This window comes from Notothenia rossii, assembly GCF_949606895.1.
Source record: "Notothenia rossii genome assembly, chromosome: 11".
Classification (NCBI taxonomy): Eukaryota; Metazoa; Chordata; class Actinopteri; order Perciformes; family Nototheniidae; genus Notothenia; species Notothenia rossii.
In genome coordinates, this window is record NC_136910.1 from 25,082,646 (window position 1) to 25,098,120 (window position 15,475).

General features: G+C 42.5%; 1 long non-coding RNA gene across 3 annotated transcripts; it reads right to left on the reverse strand.

Moving 5' to 3' along the window:
• Positions 1 to 254: 254 nt before the first annotated feature.
• On the reverse strand, positions 255 to 6,722 carry LOC307024737. Of its 3 annotated transcripts, XR_013803977.1 has the most exons (4): positions 5,999 to 6,722; positions 5,571 to 5,631; positions 1,296 to 1,419; positions 255 to 1,116 (listed from the first exon to the last, which is right to left on the reverse strand). It is a non-coding gene; the product is annotated as an uncharacterized lncRNA (long non-coding RNA). The 3 variants fall into 3 exon arrangements; XR_013803978.1 differs by lacking the exons at positions 5,571 to 5,631; positions 5,999 to 6,722 and having other exon boundaries at positions 255 to 386; positions 759 to 1,116; positions 1,296 to 2,581; XR_013803979.1 differs by lacking the exons at positions 5,571 to 5,631; positions 5,999 to 6,722 and having other exon boundaries at positions 1,296 to 2,581.
• Positions 6,723 to 15,475: the final 8,753 nt, after the last annotated feature.

Sequence of the window (15,475 nt, forward strand, 5' to 3'; positions counted from 1 at the left end):
CCGTGTTGTCCTGGTTTGCTGTGTTGCCTCCTAGTCGCCACCATGGTTTGCTGTGCTGCCTGGGGATGCTCAAATCGCTCCGAGAAAGGAGTACGAATGTACGGCTTCCCCACTGACACAGAGCGGAGGAAAAAATGGCTGGCTCAAGTCAGCAGGAGCAATTTCACGACCAACAGCAAAAAAAAACATGTGAGGATATTATATACAAACACTGCATTTGCACTTTTTCACAAAACGAAAACCACACCATTGGGAAAGCTTAATGTTTTGTTTAATACAAAAAAACAGGGAAAGGCTTGAAAAACACAGAGTTGAGACTCAGGGTGCAGGGTGAGGGTCTCAGTGCAGGTATTCAGGCTCCATTGAATCCCCCTCTGGTTCTTGTGCTGAAAGAGGGAGTAACAGACAGGAGAAAGGGTTATACACACCTATTGGATGGGAAATTGCCTTGGGGAGATAAGGTGTGGTCTTTGTTCCCAACTGAAGTTATGGAACTTTATTATTTGTGAGTTTAACAAAGTATGACAAATGGCATCAGTAACAGATGTGATATGAATTTCTATAAAGTTGTCTCACATTCTTGGTCATATTTTATATACAGTATGTAATGAGTATAACATGTCCAGTAAGTATAAAGTGTTTCCTAATACTGTGTATTCAACCACTATGGAATATGTATGTGGGCAGACAAAACTGAGTTGTTCTGTGTGTAATATTTTAAATGTTCGAAAATCTACAGTGCCAGGTCTTCTACTTACATTAGTCTCAAAGATTGAGGGAAGAAGGGATGAGGAGACTGAGAGAAAGGAAAGTGAGGGTGAAGAAAGAGAGGACATGGCTAGTTAGGAGAGACAGGGAGGGTGGACACCACCCACTCAGCCAGCAGCCAGTCAGCATACGAGGGAACCAGCAGCCAGTCAGCATACAAGGGAACCAGCAGCCAGTCAGCATACGAGGGAACCAGCAGCCAGTCAGCATACGAGGGAACCAGCAGCCAGTCAGCATACGAGGGAACCAGCAGCCAGTCAGCATACGAGGGAACCAGCAGCCAGTCAGCATACGAGGGAACCAGCAGCCAGTCAGCATACGAGGGAACCAGCAGCCAGTCAAACAGATCTATTAAAAAAATTAAAGAGAAAATTAAAGAGCCAAGAAGGAATCAACAAAAAAGCAAAGTCTGCACTAAGAAAAATCAGGCAGGAAAATGCAGCTCTCAAGAAAACAATGAAAATTAGGGACAACAAATATAAGAAAACGTTTTAAAAAGACCAACTTAAGGCATTAGGCAGACTCACCACAAAGGGGATGAAATGGAGCAATGAGACAATTAAGAAGGCTTTAAAAATTCGCTTTGCGTGCGGACCAACGGGTTACAAAACTCTGCAGGAATTGCAGATTCCCCTTCCAGGATTAAGGACACTGCAAAGAAGGATGAAATGTGTTAAGTTTGAGCCTGGTGTGTAACAGCTAACATCAATGCCCCTCCACCCGTAACATCACTGCCCTCCACCTGCCAGCACCCAGCCAGAGGAGCGCAAACAACAAAAACAAGCAAGGTGTCCCGTCATGTACCTGGAAGTTTGGGTTGGCAAAATGGAGTAAGAGAGGGACTTGAAAAACCTTGGTGGCTCTCTACTCATGTTGTTACAGTTGTCTTGGTTGCAGCTCTCAAGTTTTTTTTTGTTGCCATTTCCACATCTTTAGAAAATATGAAATAAATGAAGTGAAATCAACCTCTTCTCTGGAGAACACACTTTGATTTCTCTGTTTTGTGAGTTTGCAGTCTTGCAGTTTTGCTCCTCCACCTGTAACATCACTGCCCCTCCACCTGCCATACAGTAGGTTACTAACAAGATTACTTATATAATACAGTGATAGAATCAGGGGCGGAGCTTCAGGGGGGGCTGTAGGGGCAGGGCTCCCCGGGCCCGGGACGGTTGGGACCCAATGGGGGCCCGTCGCCGAGGCAGCAGGCTCTGCCCCCGAGATATTAGCCGGCGGGCCCTGCTGCCTCGCGCCACTGATTGCACTGACGTTCGTGGTCATATTAGGTATTAGCATTGTAGCCTATAATATGAGTTGAACTTGTGCTGCTATTTTCACACTCACATTTAACATTAAAACATGAAAAATTGCAAGTGAACCCCTTCTATTGTCTCCCAATGTATTTTGGGTAAAATCGTCATCAACAGCCGTCCATCAACATCATACGTAAATGAACGTCAACGTCATCATCAATCAGTTATAAACACAAAAGTGGAGCTACAAAACGCAAAGAAAAAGATAAAAAGGACCAAGGAAAAGCCAAATTGTCCAAGCTAGATGGATATTTTTTTCGCCCTACTCCTCCTCCTGCGGGAGATGAACCTGAAGTTTTTGCCACTGCCAGCCGTGTTTCATCCCCGAGCCCCAGCCCGCCAACAACGTTAGTGAGGGTTAGCCAAATTTACAGGTAGGCTACAATCACGGACACACACTGTCAACAAGAAAATGTGAGTTTGTGGTAAATGTTGATATCATGGTTGTTGTTACTTCGTGTAGCTCGGCCGCCTAGCTTATTTCCTTTTCTGTCTCTCGGCTGTAGTGATGATGATGATAATAATAATAATAATAATAATAATAATAATAATAATAGGGACGACTCAGCAGCTGCTAGCTGCTCGTCGAGAGGAGAGCCAGGCCTGACGCTTGACCAGCCGCACCCCTCCCCCTCCGGCTCCTTACCTGCTACGCCGCAAGGTGAAGAAGTACCGGACACTGGGAATGAAAGCAGCAACAGGTCTCCTCCTCACGCTACTCCTACGGGTGAAACTCAGACCACGGATCATGATGTGTCCTGCAATTATCCTCTGGAGCGTTTTCCGACTGATCGGGCAAACTATTTTGAAAACATTGAGGACGCCAATATCAAAAGATATATGCTTAAAATGGGCCCATGCAAACCCAAAGGTCCATTTCCCAAAGACAAGGATAACCGTTGCTTTTCAGAAAGCTATTACACCTCCACCACTAAAGTTGAATGTGCTATTCTCCAAAATTGGACTGCTGCTACTGTGAGCCTTGCTGGCTTTTTGCCAACCGAAAGGCACCGTTCTACAACAATGCATGGGTAAACGGAATAAAAGACTGGAAACATCTTTCTACTAAAATTGAGAGGCATAAATCCACTCAAATACACCTTGGTGCATGCGTAGTATATGAGCAGTGGAAAACCAACGGCACAATAGACGCTGACATGGAGAGGAATGTGCGTAATGCCGCCCAATTTTGGAGACAGGTCGTGGAGCGCATTGTTAATGTAACTCTCACTCTAGCTTCAAGCAACTTGGCATTCAGTGGCCATCGAGAGGTTCTAGGTCAGGGAAAAGCTGGCAACTTTTTGTCAATAATAGAATTATTGGCTCGCTACGACCCTGTTTTGAAAGAGCTAATCAACCGACCAGAAGGGTCAGTGAAATACCTCAGTCACCAGATTCAAGATGAGATTATTTACATATTATCTCAACGTGTGAAAGCTGATATCATTGATGAAATAAACGAAGCCCCATTTTATTCCGTCATCATGGACACAACGCAAGATGTGTCAAAGATAGACCAGTTGAGTCAGGTTTACCGCTACATAACTGTTGTTAAGAACGACATGGATATTGCAACAGATATACAGATCAATTAAGTCTTTTTGGGTTTTGAAGTGACTGAAGGTTCATCAGCTTCATAGCTTGAAAACAAAATCCTTGGTTCTATAGAGAAAAACGGATTAGATCTGTCTAAATGTCGCGGACAGGGCTTTGATGGGGCGGCTAATATGAGTGGTGTGTATTCAGGCGTGCTAGCAAGAATAGCCGAGAAGGAGCCCCTTGCCCACTATGTTCATTGCGCTGCTCATAATCTCAACCTAGCACTCAACGACTCTGTTAAAAATGTCCCTGGAGTGAAGCAGTTCTATGACACTGTAGAGACGCTCTACAACTTTTTTGGTCACAGTATCAAACGATGGGCATTGCTCAGTGAGTTAATGACGCCAGAGAGCAGAACTATCACATTAAAACGCTTATGTCCCACTCGCTGGTCATCTCGCCATGATGCGCTTGTTGCGTTAAGGCACAGATATGGAGACATTATAAAAGCCCTCGTCAAAATATCCCTTACCAGTGACAAAAAGGATGAGCGCAATGAAGCAAGTGCACTCAAGAATGCCATAAGCAAATTTAGCTTTCTATTTTTGGTCAACATGCAGACCAAGATTTTGGAAAGCATAAATTGTGCCTCAAATTTACTGCAAGCAAAAGACGGGGATATTCTCAAAGCATCTACTCTACTGCAAAATGCCATCAGTGTTTTGGTGGAGTATAGGGGACAATTTGATGAGGCGAAGTCCGCCACTCTTGCCCTGGCTACTAAATGGGGAAGTCAAACACAGTTTGAAACAACCAGGGCCAGGAAAGTTAAGAGACACTTTGATGAACTTTCTGAAGACAGCCGCCTCACTGACGCAGAGAGCAACTTTCGGGTGACCGTTTTCAATGCATGTCTCGATATAATCATCCAGCAACTGTCCCAAAGATTCACCAGCTTAAATGCAACTGTGAACATGTTTGAGGCAATTCACCCCAACACACTACTACAAGCAAAGGATGAGGATTTACACCAAGCTGCCCAGCGGCTTAGAGAGCACTACAGTCGGGACATCGCCGCCAGCTTCCCTGGCCAGCTGCTTTCTTTCAGAACCTGTTTCAGGGACCAAATACAAAAACTAAAATCTGTCGCGGATCTGGTCAAAATGCTCATTGTTTACAACCCAGCAGTAACATCTACATTCAGTGAGGTTTGCACAGCCTTCATCTTATTTTTGACTCTTCCTGTCACCGTGGCAACCGCCGAGCGCTCTTTCTCCAAATTAAAACTCATCAAAAACTATTTGAGGAGCACGATGGGACAGGAGAGACGGAGTGGACTGGCCTTGCTGTCCATCGAAAGTGACCGAGCCAAGAAATTGGACATACAGCGCATTGTTGACGAGTTCGCGGAGCGCAAGGCTCGCCGAGTGCTCTTCAAGTAGTGGTTAGTACACATCAAATTTAATTTGTACAGTAGCCTACTTGTACGTGAATGTATGGGTCGCCGTGCCAATTTTACACTGCTCTGCTCTCATGGTGGCTGCTGGCTGTCCATGGTGAATGGTGTGTCAGAAATGTAGTCATTTTATTAGGCTATGTTTTCGTTGTCCTTGTGGTTTGTTGGACTTTATGTCATGTTATATCATTATTATCTCTGATATATATTTTGCTTCTATACCCACTGCAGAAACGAAATCTTAAATATTACACCTTTTCTTTAGTTACTTTTCTTTCAAACATTGTTTTAAATTGTAATCTTACTGACTGAGCGACTTTTTACGCACGAGCGTCAGATTACCACCCCGGACTCCCGATATTTTTGTCAATCTTTATTGGGTTTAAAGGGCCCGGTCATGTGGCCCCGCCCCCCGACCCGGGTCTGATATGTGCCGCCAGTGGATAGAATACATGTTTAGTATGCTTACTTATATAAAACAGTAGTATTAAACTTACCTTGTGTTTTCACTCTCACTTAAGTCCCTCTCCCTTTGTCATTAATCCAAAATCAGCTGAGCTGCAACATTATACAGACAGGTAATAATCAACATAATCACAAGGACACAATATGGCTCTGCTAAAAACACTCACTCTTACACGCACCAAAGTTATATTTATCTAATATTTAACTCCCTCCACCCCCGCATACAATCCCTTTTAGAGGCCCCTCTTCTCTAATTCAACAACGTTGGACGAAATGACATTAAAAGAACGGAATTTACAATTAAAAGGCTGTCCGGAATCCTAGCTTTATCTGTTATCTGTAAACGTTCCTTAAATCTACTAATTTAGGGATAATCCACTGACATCCTTTAATACACATGTTAATTTGAATCAGATGTACTGATAATATCCGCAATATAAATCTTTAAACTTCTTCTTACCTTTAAAAGTCCGTCACGAACGGTCTATTATGCTGCAACTCTACAGCTCTGCTAGCCTTGGCGCTAACTTCCGGGGAACGATTGAGAGGCTCCACGATCCGCCATTGCTGTAAAAAAGTGATCCATTGGAGTGAACGGAGATAACGTAACTCTCAGTCTATACAGCGCTGCCCCAACCCATAGATCCGTGGGTGAATAATGTCAATCACCACAGTCTACACATTAACAACAACTACACTATTTTGGCAGTGTAACAATTAAGCAAGAACTACACTCTTTTGGCAGTAACAATTAGATAAATAATAAACGGTCGGACTGACACTGAAGACAAACAAACTATTTTCAGCAATCAATCTGTTTAGTTGACTCTGGGTGACATGTGGCGATTTTAAAAAATCGTTTTTTGGCTGTTTAGATGGTGTTGCTCCATCTGGGTCACTGCCGGTGGTTGAGACGGTGGGGTCTTTGGCGACTTCAGGAGATCGGCATTGCTGTTATTCGATGTGGACAATGCTTTCTGTCCTGCACACAGTTTACATTTGACCGTAATATTTTGTGCGTCCTTTATCCCCACAAATTGAAAATAGTGGTTATATCTCCAAGTTGTAAATGCGCTGATACTTGCATCTGCCATAGTGTGTGTGTGCTGGTGGTGGGCGTTGCCGTGTATGTGTGTGTGTTAGCCTTAGCAAGTGTTTGTGTGTCTGTGTATTTTCCCCATAAGGCAAGACCCGCCCAACTCTGTCTCTGATTGGCTTACCCTGAAATGTTACCCCGCGTTAACCAATCATCACTCCTCTCTGGTCACTTTCACTTTTCCATGGTACTGTAAGAGGACATCGCTGTATTCGCCTGTAAATTACATCCGCAGGGAGATTCGGTTCAGTTCCATCACATAATGTAACGCAGTAACGCACCCATTTAAATCACAGTAACTATAACAGCGTTACTGAATGGGAATAGTTAACTAGTAACGTTATTAGTTACCGCAAAAGGTAGTTGTGTGCGTTAGTTTGTAACACGTTAGTCCCAACACTGGTAAACACACACCTGATCACCTGAGAGCTGCCGTTTCATTCAGACTGTTTAAAAAAAAACAACGGTCTGATTTTAACAACTCAATGTGTGATTGTTATAGCAGTAATATTAGACACTAATAATACAGTAAACTATTAACACTGTACATATTATTGTTTGCCCGTGGGATTAGGATTACCGGTAGTGAGAGCCGTGGTGCATTTTCCTCCGGTCGGATGTGATATAAAAACAAAGCAATTATTTTTGTTGTTATAAACTCACGTGGATTAAACTACATGTATTAGTGCATTCATTTCAATTCGCAAACATATGATACATTAAATGATCATGAGGATGATGATTGAAAATCGTTTGTTTGAGCCGGGCTGCATTTCCTGATGAAAAAACATAGCGATGGTTTCGTACTTACACCTACGTGAATTAAACAACATTATTTTGTTAAATAAAAACATGGTGATGTTTTGTAAATGATTACATGTCTCTTATTTAGCACAGAATATGATCCTATCAGTGACATATGGATCTTAACAAATATCCGCTATATTAGACACCTGTAGATCTATCAGCTGTTCATTTCACATGAGTTCCAGTGTGGCAGCTTTTCACGGCTCCCCCTAGTGGATCCATGATCCATTGCAGCTGGTTTAATTAAAATTACATTTATTTATCAAGGGGGCGTATCAAGTCCTGCCGGGGTTTTCCTTTTCAGCAGGGGCCCACCCCGTGCAGATCACGGACCCGCACGGGTAAGCGTCTGAAATGAAACGCTACATCTGTAGGCGCAGGGATGCATCCGGTTGTCCTTGGTGGATCTCTGGGAAAACATTACATTACATTACATTGCATTTAGCTGACGCTTTTATCCAAAGCGACTTACAATAAGTGCGTTCGACCAACAAAGACAAACTTGAAGAAAACAGAATCATATAAGTATGTAGTATCAGGTTCCATAGAGCTAAAACATTTCAAGTGCTATTCAACTGGCTTTAGATAAGCCAGTCCTTTATTAGTATATAAGTCCTTTGTTAATAATTCTATCGCTCGAAGTGGAGTCTAAAGAGATGAGTTTTCAGTCTGCGCCGGAAGATGTGTAAGCTTTCTGCTTTCCTGATTTTAATGGGGAGCTCATTCCACCATTTTGGGGCCAGGATAGCAAACCCACGTGTTTTTGCTGATGGGTACTTGGGTCCCCCTCGCAGTGAGGGTGCAGCGAGCCGTTTGGCTGATGCAGAGTGGAGTGCACGCGCTGGGGTGTATGGTTTAACCATGTCCTGGATGTAGGAAGGGCCAGATCCATTCGCAGCATGGTACGCAAGTACCAGTGTCTTGAAGTGGATTCTAGCAGTTACCGGAAGCCAGTGAAGGGAGCGGAGGAGCGGCGTGGTGTGGGAGAATTTAGGAAGGTTGAAGAACAGACGAGCAGCTGCATTCTGGATGAGCTGCAGAGGTCGGATGGCAAACGCAGGTAGACCAGCCATGAGGGAGTTGCAGTAGTCTAGGCGTGAGATGACGAAAGCCTGGACCAGAACCTGCGTCGCTTTCTGGGTCAGCTGGGGACGTATCCTCCTGATGTTGTCAAGAGTGTATCTACAGCAGCGGGTTGTTGTAGCGATGTTTGCAGTGAAGGAAAGTTTGTTATCTAGGGTCACACCCAGATTCCTTGCAGTCTGAGTCGGGGAAACAATAGAGGTGCCGATGTTGATTGTTAGGTCAAGAGTGGGACAATCTTTTCCCGGAAGGAAAAGCAGTTCAGTATTGTCAAGGTTGAGCTTGAGGTGGTGAGCAGACATCCACCGAGAGATGTCTGCTAGGCAAGCAGAGATGCGTGCGATGACCTGGGTCTCTGAGTGGGGAAAGGACATAATTAATTGGGTGTCGTCAGCGTAGCAGTGGTATGAAAAACCATGCGGGCTAATGACAGACCCGAGCGAGTTTGTGTACAGAGAGAAGAGGAGGGGACCGAGAACAGAGCCCTGAGGGACCCCTGTAGTTAATTGATAAGGGTCGGACTCCGACCCTCTCCAAGTAACCCTGTTGGTGGGGTCTTTGGGTATGAGTTGAGGAGGGAAAGTGCAGAGCCTGAAACTCCAAGTTCTTGGAGAGTGCGAAGGAGGATCTGATGGTTCACCGTGTCGAATGCAGCAGACAGGTCCAGAAGGATGATGACAGAGGAGAGGGAGGCTGCTTTAGCAGTGTGCAGTTCCTCAGTGACAGCAAGGAGGGCAGTTTCTGTTGAGTGACCTGCCTTGAAACCAGACTGGTGCGGATCCAGAAGGTTGTTTTGATGGAGATAACAGGAGAGTTGTTTGAAGACAGCGCGTTCAAGTGTTTTAGACAGGAACGGGAGGAGAGAGACAGGCCTGTAGTTTATAACATCAGACGGGTTGAGAGTGGGTTTCTTTAGGAGAGGTTTTACTCTTGCCTCCTTGAGACTGTTTGGAAAGTGACCAGAAGTTAGAGAAGTGTTGATGAAATGGGTGAGAAACGGTAGAATATCAGGAGCGATAGTCTGAAGGAGGATTGAGGGGATAGGGTCCAGAGGACAGGTGGTAGGACGGGCAGAGGTAACGAGGGTAAGAACCTCACTTGGAGAGAGAGGGGAGAAGGAGGTTAGTGTGTGGGTGAAGGGCGGGTCTGGTGACCCAGCGGTGAGTAAAGGTGAGTCAGAAAAAGAAGAGCGAATATCATCAACCTTTTTTTCAAAGTGGTTAACAAAGTCGCTTGACAGAAGGGAGGAGGGGGAAGGGGCTTTAGGGGGGTCCAAGAGGGTGGAAAAGATGGAAAATAGTTTTTTGGGGTTGGAATAGGAAGATTGGATCTTATCTTGAAAGAAAGTGCTTTTTGCCTGAGAGATCGAAGCAGAGAAAGAGGAGAGGAGAGCCTGATAGGTTAGGAGGTCGTCATGGTGTTTGGATTTCCACCGTTTCCGCTCTGCTGCCCGAAGGATGTTCTATTAGCACGCAGTGCGTCATTTAGCCAGGGGTCAGGAGGGGACTGACGAGCCTGGCGAGATGTGAGAGGACAGAGAGAGTCCAGAGAGGATGAGAGAGTAGAGAGGAGAGTTTCTGCAGCACAGTTTGGAGGCAGGAGTTGGAACGAGTCAGAGGAAGGGAAGGCTGAGAGCACCGATGAGGCAAGGGTAGAGGGGGAGAGGGAACGAAGGTTACAGCGGACAGATGCAGAATTAGAAGAGATTAGTTCGTTATGTTTGGAAAGGGGTAGAGAGAATGAAATGAAGAAGTGATCGGATGTGTGAAGCGGGTTTACAGAGAGGTTAGAAGTAGTGCAGTTCCTTGAGAATATGAGATCAAGGACATTGCCAGCTTTATGAGTTGGTGGGGATGGAGACAGTGAGAAAGCAAACACTGCTCCTATTCCCACATTGGAGGTATCCAATTCCACCACAAATTGTCGCTGGGGGTCTGGGAAGGTAAGAACAGGTGCCGTGGTAAATCTCTCCTTAAGAGTCCTGAAGGCGGTCTCGGCCTGGGGACTCCACTGATTATTTTCACTATTCGGAAACTAATATAAAAAAACAATTTGGTTGCTTGCTTGCAACTATTTTCCAAGAAAAGCAAGTGCACGATTTTATCATGTGTAACGTTACTGTTTAAACGGCGGATAAAGCAGCTTCATCATGGCAACTTGACAACAGCTAAGCTACAGATGTAGCAAATCATTTCAGACAGTTTGAAACGCGAGGGCCGTGATTGGTACGTGATCTGCCCTCGCTCAAGGGAAAACCTCCAGCTTGACTTGAGACCGCCCCCGTGATAGATAAATGTAATTATAATGAAGCCAGCTGCAATGGATCATTGATCCACCAGGGGGTGCAGTGGGGTTCCACACTGGAGCTCATGTGAAATAAAGTCAGATACAGTACGCTGGATGTACAGCGGAACTTTGTTAAGATCCATATGTCACGGATATCATACTTTGTGCTAAATAAGAGACATGTAATCATTTACAAAACATCACCATGTTGTTATTTAACAAAATAATGTTATTTAGTCGAAAAAAACGAACGGGAGGAAATGCAGCCCGGCTCTCGATTTTTAATCCTAATTTAATCATCATCTTCACCACGATCATTTATGTTTATGTTCGCCGAATTGACATGAAATCACTGACACATATGAATATACTGTATTCAACTTCATTAAAACGTTATTAACGTGCCTAAACTCAGTAATTCACTAAAAATATGTATATTTTAATGGAGCCTCGTCGGCAGATCAGGATCCCAACGCGCAGCGGAGGGATCTTGGTCTGCATGACGGGTGTTTTTCCCCATAAGGAACAAGTCGCTGCAAATTATCCCGCTTATTACATTGCCACATTCTCAACAAAGTAACGACATGACTCCCAATATGAATTTAAACGCTTTTATGGATTTAGAAAATGTTTTTATTGATTTAAAAAATAGTTGTATTGATTTCAATTGATATGCATCCGCTAAGAAAAATAGTCCGTTGTTACCGTTTTTTAAACAGTGTGAATGAAACGGCAGCTCTCTCCCCCCTCCCCCCCTGATCTTTCTTCTCCAGCAGCTAAATTAACTGTAGGTTACTCTGAGTGACCATAGACTGTATGTGACAAGCTTACAGTTAGTGACGTAACAACACCATAAAAGCTGGTGGGTTGAAAGCAATACGGGAGGTAAAAATAACTACAATAATTGTGATTTATTTATTGTGGCTTTTATGTTTTTAGGTATAAAATGTTATGTAATTCAGGCTTATAGTTCATCCTTCTCTAAAAGCGTTCAACAATGACAATATTCATAGTAATTTAATAAATCCTTCCAACACACATTGTAAAAAATAGTCTACTGTAAGTTAAGAAATCATTCCAATATGTACATCTTCTGATGTAACAACAATAACATTATAAATAGTAACATAGCTGAACATGGTATTGCACATTTAGCTTTGAGTGTTACTGACCTGAGATGTTTTTATTACATGAATTAAGGTGACTGAGGCTTTGGGATGCAAACTCATCTGTATGAAAAAGGTGACAAGGATCCGAGCCCCCGGCTCCCCCACCCCACGGAATATCGGCTTTAAAATGAGGAATAACAGAGGATTTTAGCAGTCAGAACAACTAAAGCAGCAGTGTTAATAATAACAGAAACGCCAAAGAGTCATATCTAATAGAAATATATAAAAGCATTTATTTTAATTGTGTAGCAGTCAGTTTATAATTTTGGCAGCACTGTTGAGCATTTTGAAAATGTATTTTCATGCCTCTGTGCAAGGCTTAGTCTTTCTATCTTTATAGCCACATGGTGTAAAGTAACTAAGTTCATAAACTCAACAAGTACTATACTTGGGCACAATTTTGAGATACTTTATTTAAGTATTTCAATGTTTTGCTATACTTTGTTCTTCTACTCCACTACAGTTCAGAGGTACATGGTGTACTTCTACTCCCCTAAATGTATTTAATACCTTTTATACTTTACAGATGTGGAGGAATGATGTGAAATATAATCAAGTGTTAAATCAGACTTTAGTTCCACCTGGAGTAAATCCACAAGCTACCCTGCAGTATACAAAGTCATTCAAACTAGCTGCACCCTTACCAGCTTTGAGAACACTTTCATGATCAATCATTATAAAACATATCATATATATTATTCTGAAATGGACCAATCTGCACAATGACTACTTTTAATGTCGCTACTTTCACTATATTTTGATGAGAATACTTTTCTACTTTCACTTGAGGAACATTTTGAATGCAGGACTTTTACTGTAACCGAGTATTCCTACACTCGAGTACTTCTACTTTTACTCAAGTACAAGACCTGAGTACTTCTACTTTTAATCAAGAACAAGATCTGAGTACTTCTACTTTTACTCTACAAGATCTGTGTGCTTCTACTTTTACTCAAGTACAAGACCTGAGTGCTTCTACTTTTACTCAAGTACAAGATCTGAGTACTTTTACTTTTATTCTAGTACAAGATCTGAGTGCTTCTACTTTTACTCAAGCACATATATATATCTATATATATATAGATATATATACTTATACCACCTCTGTCTATAGCCTATGAAAAAAACTATTCGAAATAGAAGGCTAAAGCTAATGTTAGCAAATAGTGACAATATATGCTAGCTAGCTAGCTCAACGATTCCTTAAATAATATTGCCACAGAAAAACTTTTCAGTTCACATCACGCTCTGCCGACAGGGAGCTCTGCTCTGAACACCTGAACGGCCTGTTCTAACAGCTGTTCACCAGTGGTCCAGTCTGTGCCAGTGACTCCGGACGCGCAGTTAATATTAACGAACGCACCCGTAGGTAATGTAGCTGCTGAAGCTAGACCATCATCTCGGAGCAGCAGAGCCTTATTATACATCCATGAGCAGAGCCGACAGGCAGGAAGACTCGAGCACACAGCTCGCACTTCATTATAATGTATATAAAAAAAGAACACCATGCGTGTCATGATGGCACATAACAGCTCACGGCTGCAGATTACTCCGGGTCCCAGACCACCCCATACCCCAAAAATATTTTTATTGCAGATCTACATGAAATGACATGAAATCACTGACAAATATGAATATACTGTATTCAACTTCATTAAAACGTTATTAACGTGCCTAAACTCAGTAATTCACTAAAAATATTTATATTTTAATGGAGCCTCGTCGGCAGATCAGGATCCCAAAGCGTAGTGGAGGGATCTTGATCTTGAAAAATAGTCCGTTGTTTCCGTTTTTTAAACAGTCTGAATGAAACGGCAGCTCTCAGCTGTGTATTTACCATAGACTGTATATATAAAGGTATTTACACAACTAATGGCCCATCAACCACAGCTCTCTCCCCCCCTCCCCCCTGATCTTTCTTCTCCAGCAGCTAAATTAACTGTAGGTTACTCTGAGTGACAAGCTTACAGTAGACACAACACTGTCATTGCAAGTGACCCTCAGTTAGTTGACTTTTATGTTCAACTGCTAAATTCGTTACTGATAAAAAAGGGCTTCTACTGTACCTAATTACCTTAACACTACCGCCAGAGATTTTTGTATAGGCCTACCTAAAACCATCAAATCCCGCTATTAGAATGCAATTTTTAACAACATAGGGTGCTACATAACACACTTTCAGGAAAAGTCACGGACTGGGAGACTTTAATATTTTATTGAAAAAAGGTTACATTGCACACACACAAATTGACCCGATTGGTGGTTCTAGTGTTAAATAAATTCACTAATTAATTAAACTAGTTCAATACGCATTATTCTTATTCTTATCATTCTTTATGAGCGCAGAAATAGTCTTAAAATCAGATCTGTTTTTTAAATTAAATCTGACGGCAGGCAGTTAGCTCTGATCACCTATGATAAATGCGCCACACCTAATCGCTGGCCATTCAGCCACAGAGCTCCCTCTATACAAATCAAACTGTAGACGGTGGGAAAGCACCTATTGTTTTAAATAATGGTCGGAATGTGACCTGTGAGCCTTCTGAATTACCGTGGACAGCACATTCTAAACTAAAATGTTCAATCAATAAAGACATCTTATCTTATCTTAATAATATCTTCATATTCATAATAATAATAAATCATACAGTATGTGTCCGAAAGGGAGCAGGAGGAAGCAAACACAAAAATATAAAACAAATATACTGCATATTAAAGCAAACGATTGTAAAGGTAAAAGTATGAGCATAACAAATAAAGAAGTGTAATGTAAACATTTACATTATTATGATTATTTAATATATAAAGAATATATATTATTGAATTACAAGATTAGATATACTTTAGTATAGTATCTAAAATATTGATGTGTTCAAATGCTCTTCAAAACAAAACTGAAAGTCCATGAAACTTGTCTTTCTGTATTTGTGAATGACGCGCCATCTCCTGGTTAAAACCTGAAATAGAAAATCTGGCAACGCCCTCTTGGAAAATAGTGGGAGGGCTTAACATTCCTCTATATTGGTCTTAGGCAGGTCGTAGGCAGGAAGCTATAAACTGGAGTCTGAAATGAAGTGCTACATCTGTAAACTAAGCTAGGCTATACTTACAGCAGGGGTGGGGAACCTTTTTCCTCTCAAGGGCCATTTCAATTTTTTCAATATCCTCAGAGGGCCGTACAAATTATTGACCTCTGCTTAAAAACACTCAAATCACAGCCCATTCATTTGGCCTTTCTTTCATGCTGTGCAAAGAAAAAGCAACCTCTTAATCCAGATATCTCACCATGACTCGCGCATGCATTCACGTGCGCGGTTGTAGCATGACCACCAAAACAGAAAGATAGGACACAAGATCTGTGCAAATGTATTTAGTATCCTTATCCATGTGGACATGATTTAAGTGTGGGGGGGGGGACCTAACCTCCTCTAGGGGGTCAGGGGGCAAGCTCCCCCGGTGTAGTGGCAATTTCTTATGTTAACTTATATGCTAAAAC